General features: G+C 48.0%; 1 protein-coding gene across 1 annotated transcript in view; it reads right to left on the bottom strand.

Moving 5' to 3' along the window:
- Nucleotides 1–13,692, bottom strand: part of rimbp2b (RIMS binding protein 2b) — a gene marked incomplete at its 3' end in the record, with an annotated part of 123,389 nt that extends 109,697 nt beyond the window's left edge. Inside the window, exon 1 of the mRNA XM_084180820.1 lies at nucleotides 13,621–13,692. The remainder of the gene's footprint in view (nucleotides 1–13,620) is intronic.
- Between the last annotated feature and the right edge of the window lie 738 nt (nucleotides 13,693–14,430).

Raw genomic sequence — 14,430 nt, 5'->3', positions numbered from 1 at the left:
GAGTTATTCAGAGGTTGATGATGAACATTATTGTGAGCAGCAGTAGTAGTGACTGACATGCTCTTAAACCTTGTTCACATTGCCAGTTTGAAGTGACTCAAATCAAATATTTGTGGCATTTCCAATTCGAATCTGTTATTTTTCCTGCAGTCTAAACAGCCAAAAAGCGAATGAAATCAGATCTTTCATGCCAAAATTTCAACCACTTTCGTAGGTGGTTTGAAGTCAGGTACAAATCTGATTCCTGGCCATGCGGTTTATGTCTGAACGGTCAAATCTGATTTATTTGCCCTGAAGTGTTTTTTAGACTTATTTGGCATATCTTGTTGCTTGCTAGTTACTCTGTTGACAGTTTGACAAGAACATGTGGTAGATAACTAGCTTGTTAACCGTTTACAACCAAATTAGTGAATGTGCTAGAAAGCTAAACAGCTAGTTCAGGGTTTCCCAAACTCAGCCCTGGGTGCACATTTTGGTTTTTGCCCTAGCACTACACAGCTGATTCAAAAAATCTAAGCTTGATGATGAGTTGGTTATTTTAATCAGCTGTGTAGTGCTATGGAAAAAAACAATGGGATAAATGACCAATCAGAGAGGAGGAGGTAACCACAGGGACATAGATACAGAGCATAACATGCTGACTAAACCAGTCGCATTGTGGCACGAGTGTTGCAAAATAAATGTTATTCAATCATTTCATCCACCTCTCCCAACTACTCATTGGTTTTTACGAGCATACTAACCCACGTGGGTGATTGAAAGATGAACGAGGTCCACACTCCAGTCCAGTTGGTGGCGGTAATGCACCTTAAAGTTGGTTGCCAACCTCCATATAAAATGCACAGATGAAGAAGCAGGATGAACTAGAACACACAACTTTGTATGACTCCAAAATGGGTCAAAATTCTACAAAGATCCAGCAAAAAAAAGGACCATATGCATTTCAGGTAAAATAACAACCCAATGTTTATCTCCCAGGACAAATTAGCTAGCAACAGCACGCTAGCTAAATGTCCAAGAATGTTTCGATGTCAGAGTGCAGTGTGTGGATGAGTGAAAGGAATCAAGCGCAGGAACAAGGATGACTTCAACAGACTTTAGTAAGGTCCAACACAGGAACAATGCGTCGCCAACCCAACCGGGCGGCGCGAACAATTACGCACAAACACAGTGCGGAAAAAACAAGAAAAGCGCACGCAGTGCGAACTCTCGAAAAATACAACAACGAGAGATACAAACTCCTCGGAGGCAGGCTGACAATAAACAATCACGCATAACACCTGACCCAAACACACGAAACTAAATAGGGAACACAATCAAACACAAACAAGGGACAGGTGTTACAAAGAGACAAAACCAAACGAACATGAAACATAGAACGGTGGCAGCTAGTACTCCGGAGACGACGACCGCCGAAGCCTGCCCGAACAAGGAGAAGGAGCAGCCTCGGCCGAAACCGTGACAGTACCCCCCCCTTGACGCGCGGCTCCAGCCGTGCGCCGACCCGGGGCTCGGGGACGACCCGGACGACGCGGAGCAGGGTGCGCAGGATTACCCCGATGGAACTCGGTCAGCAGGGACTGGTCCAATATGTCCCTCCTTGGCACCCAGCACCGCTCCTCCGGACCGTACCCCTCCCACTCCACGAGATATTGAAGACCCCCCATCCGGCGTCTCGAATCAAGGATGGACCTCACGGTGTACGCCGGAGCCCCCTCGATGTCCAACGGGGGCGGAGGAGTCTCCTCTATCTCATACTCCTGGAGTGGACCAGCTACCACCGGCCTGAGGAGAGACACATGGAACGAGGGGTTAATATTCCTATAGTCAATAGGCAGTTCTAACCTGTAACACACCTCGTTCAACCTCCTCAGGACTTTGAATGGCCCCACAAACCGCCGACCCAGCTTCCGGCAGGGCAGGCGGAGGGGCAGGTTTCTGGTTGAGAGCCAGACTCGATCTCCAGGTGCGTACACAGGCCCCTCACTGCGGTGGAGATCGGCGCTCGTTTTCTGCCGACGGATGGCCCGCTGCAGATGTACGTGGGCAGCGTTCCATGTTTCCTCCGAGCGCCGTACCCATTCATCCACCGCAGGGGCCTCGATCTGGCTCTCGTGCCAAGGTGCCAGAACCGGCTGGTACCCTAACACACACTGGAAAGGGGTTAGTTGGGTGGAGGAGTGGCGGAGAGAGTTCTGTGCCATTTCGGCCCACGGAACGTATCTCGCCCACTCCTCCGGCCGGCCCTGGCAATAAGACCTCAGAAACCTACCCACCTCCTGGTTAACACGTTCAACCTGCCCATTACTCTCCGGGTGGTAACCCGAGGTAAGGCTTACCGAAACCCCCAACCGTTCCATAAACGCTCTCCACACTCTGGAGGTGAACTGGGGGCCTCGGTCAGACACTATATCCTCGGGTACCCCGTAATGCCGGAAGACATGGGTAAACAGAGCCTCAGCGGTCTGTAGGGCAGTGGGTAGACCCGGCATGGGAAGGAGACGACAGGCCTTCGAGAACCGATCCACAACGACCAGGATGGTAGTATTCCCCTGTGAGGGGGGAAGGTCGGTAACAAAATCCACCGAGAGGTGGGACCAGGGTCGTTGTGGAATAGGCAGGGGTTGTAGCTTACCCCTGGGCAAATGTCTGGGCGCCTTACACTGGGCACACACCGAACAGGAGGAGACATAAATCCTCACATCCCTAGCTAACGTTGGCCACCAGTACTTCGTGCTAAGGCAGTGCACTGTCCGGCCGATACCCGGATGGCCAGAGGAGGGGGACATATGAGCCCAACAAATGAGGCGATCGCGTACCTCGAGCGGAACGTACGTCCGACCCACTGGACACTGTGGAGGACTTGGGTCGGTGCGTAACGCCCGCTCGATCTCGGCATCAACCTCCCACACCACCGGTGCAACCAGACAAGACTCTGGTAGTATGGGCGTGGGCTCAACGGACCTCTCCTCCGCGTCATACCGCCGAGACAGAGCATCTGCCTTCCCGTTCTGGGACCCAGGGATGTACGTGATTTTAAACACAAACCGGGCTAGAAACATAGTCCAGCGGGCCTGGCGAGGATTCAGTCTCCTAGCTGCCCGGATGTACTCCAGGTTACGATGGTCAGTTAGAATGAGGAAAGGGTGTTGAGCCCCCTCGAGCCAATGCCGCCACACCTTTAGGGCCTGTACCACGGCTAACAGCTCCCTGTCTCCTACGTCATAATTCCGCTCCGCCGGACTGAGCTTTTTAGAATAAAACGCACAGGGACGGAGTTTAGGTGGTGTGCCAGACCGTTGGGAAAGAACGGCCCCTATACCGGCCTCTGACGCGTCCACCTCTACCTGGAACGGTAAAGAGGGATCCGGATGCGCCAACACCGGCGCCGAGGTAAACAGGTCCTTCAGTCTCCCAAAAGCCCTGTCCGCCTCAGCTGACCACCGCAAGCGCACCGGACCCCCCTTTAACAGAGACGTTATGGGAGCTGCCACCTGTCCAAAACCCCGGATAAACCTCCGGTAATAATTTGCAAAACCCAAGAACTGTTGCACCTCCTTCACAGTGGTTGGGGTCTGCCAATTACGCACAGCTGACACCCGGTCTACCTCCATCTTCACCCCTGACGCAGACAACTGGTAACCCAGAAAGGAGACCGACTTCTGAAAAAACAGACATTTCTCTGCCTTGACATATAGGTCATGCTCCAACAGCCTCCTCAATACTCGGCGCACCAGGGCTACATGCTCTGCTCGGGTAGGACTGTACACCAGAATGTCGTCGATGTACACGACTACTTCCTGTCCCTGCATGTCCCGGAAAATCTCATCGACGAAGGATTGGAAGACTGAGGGAGCATTCATTAACCCATATGGCATGACTAGATACTCGTAGTGTCCGGAAGTCGTGCTAAACGCTGTCTTCCATTCATCGCCCTCTCTAATGCGCACCAAGTTATATGCGCTCCTGAGATCCAATTTTGTAAAGAACTGCGCACCGTGCAGTGACTCCGTCATAGTCGCAATCAGAGGAAGTGGATAGCTGTACTTCACCGTAATCTGATTGAGACCGCGGTAATCAATACACGGGCGCAGACCTCCATCCTTTTTCTTCACAAAAAAGAAACTTGAGGAAGCGGGTGAAGTGGAGGCCCGTATGTATCCCTGTCTCAGAGACTCAGCGATGTACGTCTCCATTGCCTTCCTCTCCTCTTGAGACAAGGGATACACATGGCTCCGCGGGAGAGCTGCTCCTGACTGGAGATCTATCGCACAATCCCCCCGTCTATGAGGCGGCAGCTGCGCCGCCCTAGTTTTACTAAACACCTGTTTCAAATCCTCATACTCGGGGGGAATATGCAGTGCTGTCATTAGATTCGGACTTTCCACCGAGGTCGCCCCTATGGAAACACCCAGACACCGCCCCTCACACTGGGCAGACCACCCTTTAAGAGCTTTCTCTCGCCACATAATAGTAGGGTCATGGGTCATCAACCAGGGAAGGCCCAGCACTACCGGATACGCAGGAGAGTCAATCAGATAGAGCTGAATCGTCTCCTCATGACCCTCCTGCGCCATCATTTGAAGGGGTGCTGTGACCTCCCTAATCAACCCAGACCCTAACGGACGGCTATCTAGGGCATGAACAGGGAAAGGCTTATCAACTGGAAGGAGGGGAATCCCTAACTCTATACAAAACTGGCGATCTACAAAATTCCCAGCTGCGCCTGAATCTACCAGCGCCTTATGCTGGGAACGAGGTGCAACCTGTGGAAAACAAACAGGCAAGGTTAGGTGAACGACAGAAAGCTCTGGGTGAGTAGGGCGCCTACTCACCTGGGGGGACCCCCCAATGCGTGACCTGCCTTCTCCTCCACCGGGGGACCCTCCCCAACACCTAGCCGCGGTGTGCCCTCCACGGCCACAGTTAGTGCAGGGAACGGCCCCCCTCGGGTTCCTACTCCTCCGTTCTCTAGCGCCAGCACCCCCGAGCTCCATAGGGCTCGGCTCGGAGGTGCTGGAGAGTGGAATGGGCGAACCCCACCCGGGACGTCCACGGGTGGCGAGCAGGGTATCCAGCCGAATGGCCATGTCGACAAGTTGGTCAAAGGTCAACGAGGTGTCCCTGCACGCCAACTCTCGCTGGACGTCCTCCCGGAGGCTGCAACGGAAGTGGTCTATAAGGGCCCGCTCATTCCACCCTGCATCGGCCGCTAGAGTCCGGAATTCCAAGGCAAAGTCCTGGGCGCTCCTCATCCCCTGTCGGAGGTAGAACAGACGCTCCCCCGCCGCCTTCCCCTCTGGTGGATGGTCAAACACAGCACGGAAGCGGCGGGAGAACTCCGCATAGGTAGTGGTAGCGGCGTCCATTCTCCTCCATTCGGCGTTGGCCCACTCCAACGCCTTGCCGGTGAGACAGGAGATGAGGGCTGAGACGCTCTCGTGTCCCGAGGGCGCCGGGTGTACGGTGGCGAGGTAGAGCTCCACTTGCAGCAGGAACCCTTGACACCCGGCAGCGGAGCCGTCGTACGCCCTCGGGAGCGAGAGCCGAATCCCACTGGGTTCCGGAGATGGGACAGGAGGACTGACCGATGGGGATGGTTCGGTAGGTGGGGTCGTGGGTACCCCGCTGGTTTCCCATCGGTGGAGAGTGTTCATCACCCCCTCCAGGGCATGACAGACCTGGTTAATCCGGTCCTCCTGCCCACGAAGACGTTCCTCCATACCTGCTGTTGGCGCGGTCGCTCCTGCTGATTCCATGGAATGATGCGTGATTCTGTCAGAGTGCTGTGTGTGGATGAGTGAAAGGAATCAAGCGCAGGAACAAGGATGACTTCAACAGACTTTAGTAAGGTCCAACACAGGAACAATGCGTCGCCAACCCAACCGGGCGGCGCAAACAATTACGCACAAACACAGTGCGGAAAAAACAAGAAAAGCGCACGCAGTGCGAACTCTCGAAAAATACAACAACGAGAGATACAAACTCCTCGGAGGCAGGCTGACAATAAACAATCACGCATAACACCTGACCCAAACACACGAAACTAAATAGGGAACACAATCAAACACAAACAAGGGACAGGTGTTACAAAGAGACAAAACCAAACGAACATGAAACATAGAACGGTGGCAGCTAGTACTCCGGAGACGACGACCGCCGAAGCCTGCCCGAACAAGGAGAAGGAGCAGCCTCGGCCGAAACCGTGACATTCGACCTGTCCCCAAATTAATATAGTTGGTTCACAGTTGATTTGGTATTTTAACCGGCGTGTCATGAACCGGTTTGGTCAAGGTGTAACAGTACTATCATACAGCCACAGCAGACTAGGTTAACAGTTGGAAGGCGAGTCTCTCACAAGGACAGTCTTTACATTTAATATAATATGCCATTCAGCAGACGTTTTTATCCAAAGCGGCTTACAGTCATGCGTGCATACATTTTACATATGGTAACGGGAATCAAACCCACTATCCTAGCGTTATAAGCACCATGCTCTACCAACTGAGCTACAAAGGACCACATAGCATCCCATTCAGTGACAAGCAGTAAACACACCAATAGACTGCAGAGTTCAGAATCCCCAGTGGTACATGAGAAAAAGGAAGTATTTCTTTGTCTTCTTCTGTGTATTTTATATGGCAGTTGGTAACCAACTTTAAAGTGCATTACCACCACCAACTGGACTGGAGTGTGGAACTCATTCATCTTTCAATCACTCACGTTGGTTAGTACGCTCATAAAAACCAATGAGTAGATGGGAGAGGTGGAACATGGAAGACATGGCATATGGGGGTGCGGTGAGATACCCAATGGGTTGGACAATATTATATTGAAGAAGCTATTACTTAAATACTGGAAGTCAAATGATACTCCAACATTAAGAGAATGGAAGAATCAAATGCTTTATTATTTAAATATTGAAAACAATCTGGCTACAGACAAACATCATAACATAATTTGAAGTCATATGGGGCAGTCTTACAAGCATTAAAAATAACATTGGGTGTGAATACGGTGGGAACATGTGGGTCCAAGCAAGTGTGATGTCATTAATGTTTGTGGAAATGTATCTATGTAAATGTTAAGTTGTCTATTGTTTTTGTCTATGTACGTTTTTGTTTATTGTCCAAAAATTATATATATACATATACATACAGTGGGGGAAAAAAGTATTTAGTCAGCCACCAATTGTGCAAGTTCTCCCACTTAAAAAGATGAGAGAGGCCTGTAATTTTCATCATAGGTACACGTCAACTATGACAGACAAATTGAGGAAAAAAAATCCAGAAAACCCCATTGTAGGATTTTTAATGAATTTATTTGCAAATTATGGTGGAAAATTAGTATTTGGTCACCTACAAACAAGCAAGATTTCTGGCTCTCACAGACCTGTAACTTCTTCTTTAAGAGGCTCCTCTGTCCTCCACTCGTTACCTGTATTAATGGCACCTGTTTGAACTTGTTATCAGTATAAAAGACACCTGTCCACAACCTCAAACAGTCACACTCCAAACTCCACTATGGCCAAGACCAAAGAGCTGTCAAAGGACACCAGAAACAAAAATGTAGACCTGCACCAGGCTGGGAAGACTGAATCTGCAATAGGTAAGCAGCTTGGTTTGAAGAAATCAACTGTGGGAGCAATTATTAGGAAATGGAAGACATACAAGACCACTGATAATCTCCCTCGATCTGGGGCTCCACGCAAGATCTCACCCTGTGGGGTCAAAATGATCACAAGAACGGTGAGCAAAAATCCCAGAACCACACGGGGGGACCTAGTGAATGACCTGCAGAGAGCTGGGACCAAAGTAACAAAGCCTACCATCAGTAACACACCACGCCGCCAGGGACTCAAATCCTGCAGTGCCAGACGTGTCCCCCTGCTTAAGCCAGTACATGTCCAGGCCCGTCTGAAGTTTGCTAGAGTGCATTTGGATGATCCAGAAGAGGATTGGGAGAATGTCATATGGTCAGATGAAACCAAAATATAACTTTTTGGTAAAAACTCAACTCGTCGTGTTTGGAGGACAAAGAATGCTGAGTTGCATCCAAAGAACACCATACCTACTGTGAAGCATGGGGGTGGAAACATCATGCTTTGGGGCTGTTTTTCTGCAAAGGGACCAGGACGACTGATCCGTGTAAAGGAAAGAATGAATGGGGCCATGTATCGTGAGATTTTGAGTGAAAACCTACTTCCATCAGCAAGGGCATTGAAGATGAAACGTGGCTGGGTCTTTCAGCATGACAATGATCCCAAACACACCCCCCGGGCAACGAAGGAGTGGCTTCGTAAGAAGCATTTCAAGGTCCTGGAGTGGCCTAGCCAGTCTCCAGATCTCAACCCCATAGAAAATCTTTGGAGGGAGTTGAAAGTCTGTGTTGCCCAGCGACAGCCCCAAAACATCACTGCTCTAGAGGAGATCTGCATGTAGGAATGGGCCAAAATACCAGCAACAGTGTGTGAAAACCTTGTGAAGACTTACAGAAAACGTTTGACCTGTGTCATTGCCAACAAAGGGTATATAACAAAGTATTGAGAAACTTTTGTTATTGACCAAATACTTATTTTCCACCATAATTTGCAAATAAATTCATTCAAAATCCTACAATGTGATTTTCTGGATTTTTTTTCTCATTTTGTCTGTCATAGTTGAAGTGTACCTATGATGAATATTACAGGCCTCTCTCATCTTTTTAAGTGGGAGAACTTGCACAATTGGTGGCTGACTAAATACTTTTTTCCCCACTGTATATACACATACAGTGGGGAGAACAAGTATTTGATACACTGCCGATTTTGCAGGTTTTCCTACTTACAGAGCATGTAGAGGTCTGTAATTTTTATCATAGGTACACATCAACTGTGAGAGACGGAATCTAAAACAAAAATCCAGAAAATCACATTGTATGATTTTTAAGTAATTAATTTGCATTTTATTGCATGACATAAGTATTTGATCACCTACCAACCAGTAAGAATTCCGGCTCTCACAGACCTGTTAGTTTTTCGTTAAGAAGCCCTCCTGTTCTCCACTCATTACCTGTATTAACTGCACCTGTTTGAACTCGTTACCTGTATAAAAGACACCTGTCCACACACTCAATCAAACAGATTCCAACCTCTCCACAATGGCCACGACCAGATAGCTGTGTAAAGACATCAGGGATAAAATTGTAGACCTGCACAAGGCTGGGATGGGCTTCAGGACAATAGGCAAGCAGCTTGGTGAGAAGGCAACAACTGTTGGCGCAATTATTAGAAAATGGAAGAAGTTCAAGATGACGGTCAATCACCCTCGGTCTGGGGCTCCATGCAAGATCTCACCTGGTGGGACATCAATGATCATGAGGAAGGTGAGGGATCAGCCCAGAACTACACGGCAGGACCTGGTCAATGACCTGAAGAGAGCTGGGACCACAGTCTCAAAGAAAACCATTAGTAACACACTACGCTGTCATGGATTAAAATCCTGCAGCGCACGCAAGGTCCCCCTGCTCAAGCCAGCGCATGTCCAGGCCCGTCTGAAGTTTGCCAATGACCATCTGGATGATCCAGAGGAGGAATAGGAGAAGGTCATGTGGTCTGATGAAACAAAAATAGAGCTTTTTGGTCTAAACTCCACTCGCCGTGTTTGGAGGAAGAAGAAGGATGAGTACAACCCCAAGAACACCATCCCAACCGTGAAGCATGGAGGTGGAAACATAATTCTTTGGGGATGCTTTTCTGCAAAGGGGACAGAACGACTGCAACGTATTGAGGGGAGGATGGATGGGGCCATGTATCGCGAGATCTTGGCCAACAACCTCCTTCCCTCAGTAAGAGCATTGAAGATGGGTTGTGGATGGGTCAACGTGGCATGACAACGACCCGAAACACACAGCCAGGGCAACTAAGGAGTGGCTCCGTAAGAAGCATCTCAAGGTCCTGGAGTGGCCTAGCCAGTCTCCAGAACTGAACCCAATAGAACATATTTGGAGGGAGCTGAAAGTCCTTTTGCCCAGCGACAGCCCCGAAACCTGAAGGATCTGGAGAAGGTCTGTATGTAGGAGTGGGCCAAAATCCCTGCTGCAGTGTGTGCAGACCTGGTCAAGACCTACAGGAAACGTATGATCTCTGTAATTGCAAACAAAGGTTTCTGTACCAAATATTAAGTTCTGCTTTTCTGATGTATCAAATACTTATGTCACAGTTGAAGTGTACCTATGACAGGGGCGGTGTGTTCAATAGGGCGATATGGGCGACGCACTGCCAAACGGGAAAAGGAAGGGATTTTTTTTCTAATCAATTATATCACGGCAACAGTAGTTATCAGTGTTGTAATCTAGACGTCTGATCTGCCACAGTGCCACTAAATGTCCAATCAGGCTAAAGTCGTGCTTCAAATGGCCCCCCCCCCCTTTTGGGGCGATTTCAGTCAGGTTGAAAATCGCCCAGAAGTCTGTCATAGACTCCCATGTAAAATCTATTTTTTTCAAATATCAGAGCTTTCAATACAATCTCTATGGGTTTCTGAGGGCTTGCACTTACGCGCTTTCGTCATACGTAACGTAACCATGAACGTAACTAAGAAAAGAGCGGGTAGCCTCATCAATCAATTCACTACTACTGTAAAAATGGCTAGGCTTCAGTGCAACTCGATTGTGTCTTTGAAAGAAGTTCCTTTTTGTCGGCGAACAAATGAAGATAAATTGGCAACAAAACAATTAGGACCTCCCAGACCAAATTTAATAATTCAACAGGTTTCTACTAAAGGGGGGAAGTCCTACACCCGAGGATTTTCCAAAAATTGGTACGAACGAAAAACCTGGCTAGCAGGCTGCGATGTAGCTAATGCAGTCTTCTGCTACCCCCTGCTTACTCTTTCACCCTGAAGGCGGCACGGCAGACAGCACCGCTTGGACAGCGACTGGTGTGTAACGGACATGCACCATCTTTCAGTAAAGATTAAGAAACATGAGCTGTCAAAGACCCACATGGATAGCTGTTTGAGATTGTCTGCTTTGGGGAGAGTGAACATTCCCACTCAACTGGATGAGGGATACAGGCTAGCTGTCCGCCGCCACAACGATGAGGTTAGTGTTGATAATCACAAGTTTACTGGAGAACTGAAACTGACAAGGCTGACAAGATAGGACCCTTTTGTCCATTGTTATTGGATAGGAACATAACTTATAACCAGCTCCTGACCTAAATAGATCTTAGCACAACATTTTACTCAACATATCATATTCCATATTCACTATAACAAATATATTTACTACGACATTAGCAAGAACCGCCACATCCTCAGCCGGCTAATCCAGTGTGTGAAGTTTTGCGGAGTGTTTGAGTTAGCTTTGCAAGGCAAAGATGAAACTGAGGGCTCCACCAACCCTGGTAAGCCAACACTTTTGAGATCAGTCAATAAATGCTTCTGGTATTGACTTATATGCTGCCCCTGTCTTCATGTTGTTGCTGGACATATCTTTTTTAAAATGTGTGTAGGTCACCTAAATCATCAGAAAAATTGCCCCCCCTGAGAATTTTTTCAGGAGCCGCCACTGACCTATGATAACAATTACAGACCTCTACATGCTTTGAAAGTAGGAAAACCTGCAAAATCGGCAGTGTATCAAATACTTGTTCTCCCCACTGTATATATATACATACACACACACACATATGCCCAAAAAATTATCAAGCTTGCATTAAACATGACAGGAATGTTTTGTGGTGGTCACATTTTAATGTCAGCAGACAGCCATGTACATGAAGAGTGATATCTTTGCTAACATGAGTCTGCGGCTTTGCTGATTGTATCTCCATCAGAAAATAACAGAGTTGGGGGCTAATGGGGCTTGCTACGGAAGTACCTCACGCTCTGTTAGTTTTTCATTACCACTTCACTCAGTGTTCCATGGGAGCATCCAGTATCAGTAATTACCGATGCCACGACAATCATTTCAGAATCCATAATCTGCTGTTTTTTCACTTCAGGGGACTAACATCCCTCCCCCAGTCTCTTTCCCGTTCCTCCCATCCCATTTCTCTGTTGACTGAGAAATGCAAAACAACAGCTTAATGACATGATAGGATGTAAGTTGACTTCAGAAGCACTCGTTTCCTAGCAACTTCCAGGTAGAGGTGGCAGGGGTTTGTGTGACAAGAGCTCGTCTGACCATGTCACCATGACAGGAAAAAATCACAGAACAAATTAAGACAACACCTGGTTGGCGGCTAATAGCCTGCTGGACATCTTTCTCAATCTAGCACTATATCTTGTGGGTAAAAGTCGTGTTTTGCGTCAAATCTTTTATAACATTGGCCAAATCTACATTGTTAGTTAAAGGCTCTAGGAAAATGAGGTTTCAAGTGAATATTACATGAGTCTTGGGCCAAGAATGTGTTCAAAGTAATTCAGTTTGAGTCGGCAGTGGGACTAAATAGCTGACAGCAGAATGCTGGAAAGCCAGACTATTTCATTGAAGGCTAAGTATCACATAGCTGAGAATTTAAAAATACAATTCACACCTCCCTGTCTTTGCAAACAAACATACAGAACCCCCGACCTCACACCCTTAGACTGCAGCTGTCAGACTGAAAGCCACAACGATATCTCATCATATCTCAACACTATTCAATCACTATCCATGTTTGTGAATAACCTTGAAAGCTGCTTAGACCTTTTCTCTATTTCCATTCAGCACACCCAAGTGGTGGAATCTTACAAACAGAGAAATCAAACTGATAGTACAAACATCCACTGACAGGAAACGGTTGTATACCAATCTAGCTATCGTTCAAGATTTCAAAGTAACAGCACAGCAACAGTTATAAATCACATACACACGTCACACACATGCACACACACACACACACACACGCACACACACGGCTAATCCCCATCCCCTCAACACAAGCAGTGCCCCGAGAGCTAATCGATGTAGCTCATTCATATTAATCAACATGAGGACATCAGGGGAAGCCTGGGGAATTACAAGCAGTCTCCGCTGTGAAGACACAGCCTGGGATCAGCCTGAGGACTGGAGGACACATAACATGCCTGCCTGCCCCCCTCCCCTCCCTCCCCCCAACAACCTGTTTACTCCCAATGCCATGGCCCTGCTGCATACCAGGCCAGTAGCATGGCTAGCGTAGTCAGCTACTGCAGCTTCCACTTTTCAGGGCTGGAAACTGTTGGCTAAATAAGGAGAGTGGTAGACAGATCTATAGCCTTGACTTTCTTGAGAATTGTATTTTTATTAGACCTCAGAGGTTGGGTCTGGAGCCACAACATCTTAAAGCTTTGTCCATCAGCAGCAGTGACATCACCAGTGACTATTCAAAGTAGCAGAAACTGTCCCCAATTAATCCCTCAGCCTACTACTCCAAACAGACAAACAAACAGACAGTCAACTTATTTAAATCTTTAGCAGAATTAGCAGTCTAGCTGTAGGAACAATGATTTATGGTTCACAGTCCAGAGCAGGAAAACGAAGGGGAAAAAGACAGCGTCTGACTGCTATGGGCAACTGCCTTACCTTGCCAAGAAGACAGCAGCCTCTTGCCACTCAAAAGAATATCCACCACTACAGCCTCAGATAGATAGAGATAGAGAGTCATTGACTCACCAGTAGTTTATGCTGTAGCTTGTGTTGGTTGAAAGTCCCAGGCTTCAGTTTCAGGGCTCTGTTGTTGTCCTCTAGAAGATGTAGTCTATCCACACGCTGACACTGGGGCGCTACGTCTGGGAAGTGGAGGGGCACAACTTCATTTCTCAACTGTGGAGGAAAACATGAGATAAGTTGAAAATGGTCATCGGAATTATTTCAGCGAGTCATTATCGCAGTCATTATGTCTTGTAGTGGTTTCAGGGATTGTGTTGTGGATGGACGTTATGTGCCTGCAAGGTTTCTTAGTTTTTTGGCTGCCAGGACCATGGACAGCAAGGCGAAGTATTCACCCAGAGGCAGGCCCACGGACAGCTCCGAGGAAACTTCTAGACTGCAGCAGAGCAGCCACACCCGTCTCCAGTTATAATCAGAGCCAAACAGCAGACAGGTGAAACCAATCAGTCTCTCTACTTTAACCACACCCTGGGTTTCTTTCGTTGTCTTTGTTTTGACCCCGGCAGGTGGAGGAAAGGGAGGCTTTAAAAGAAGAAAGGAAAATAGGCTGACAAGAAGGATGGAACTTCCCCAAAGACAAAGCTTGGAGGACCTTCTGTGGGTAGCGAAGTATTTACTTTGTTTGTTTTTGGCTATGATTTGTCAAGAACGCTGCCAAAGCCTGCTCATAATAAACAGGTTTAACCCTTTACTTGGACTTGTGTTGTGTGTGTAAACCCTGCCTTGCGAAGAACCCGGCCCCGAAACCACTACATTCAATGACCTGAAATGGTTATGACTTGCTGAGGAACGCTCAACTCCTTTCTCTTATAT

The sequence above is a fragment of the Coregonus lavaretus genome (genome assembly GCF_964263955.1).
Source record: "Coregonus lavaretus genome assembly, chromosome: 17".
Taxonomy (NCBI): domain Eukaryota; kingdom Metazoa; phylum Chordata; class Actinopteri; order Salmoniformes; family Salmonidae; genus Coregonus; species Coregonus lavaretus.
This window is presented reverse-complemented; position numbering and strand designations above follow the sequence as displayed.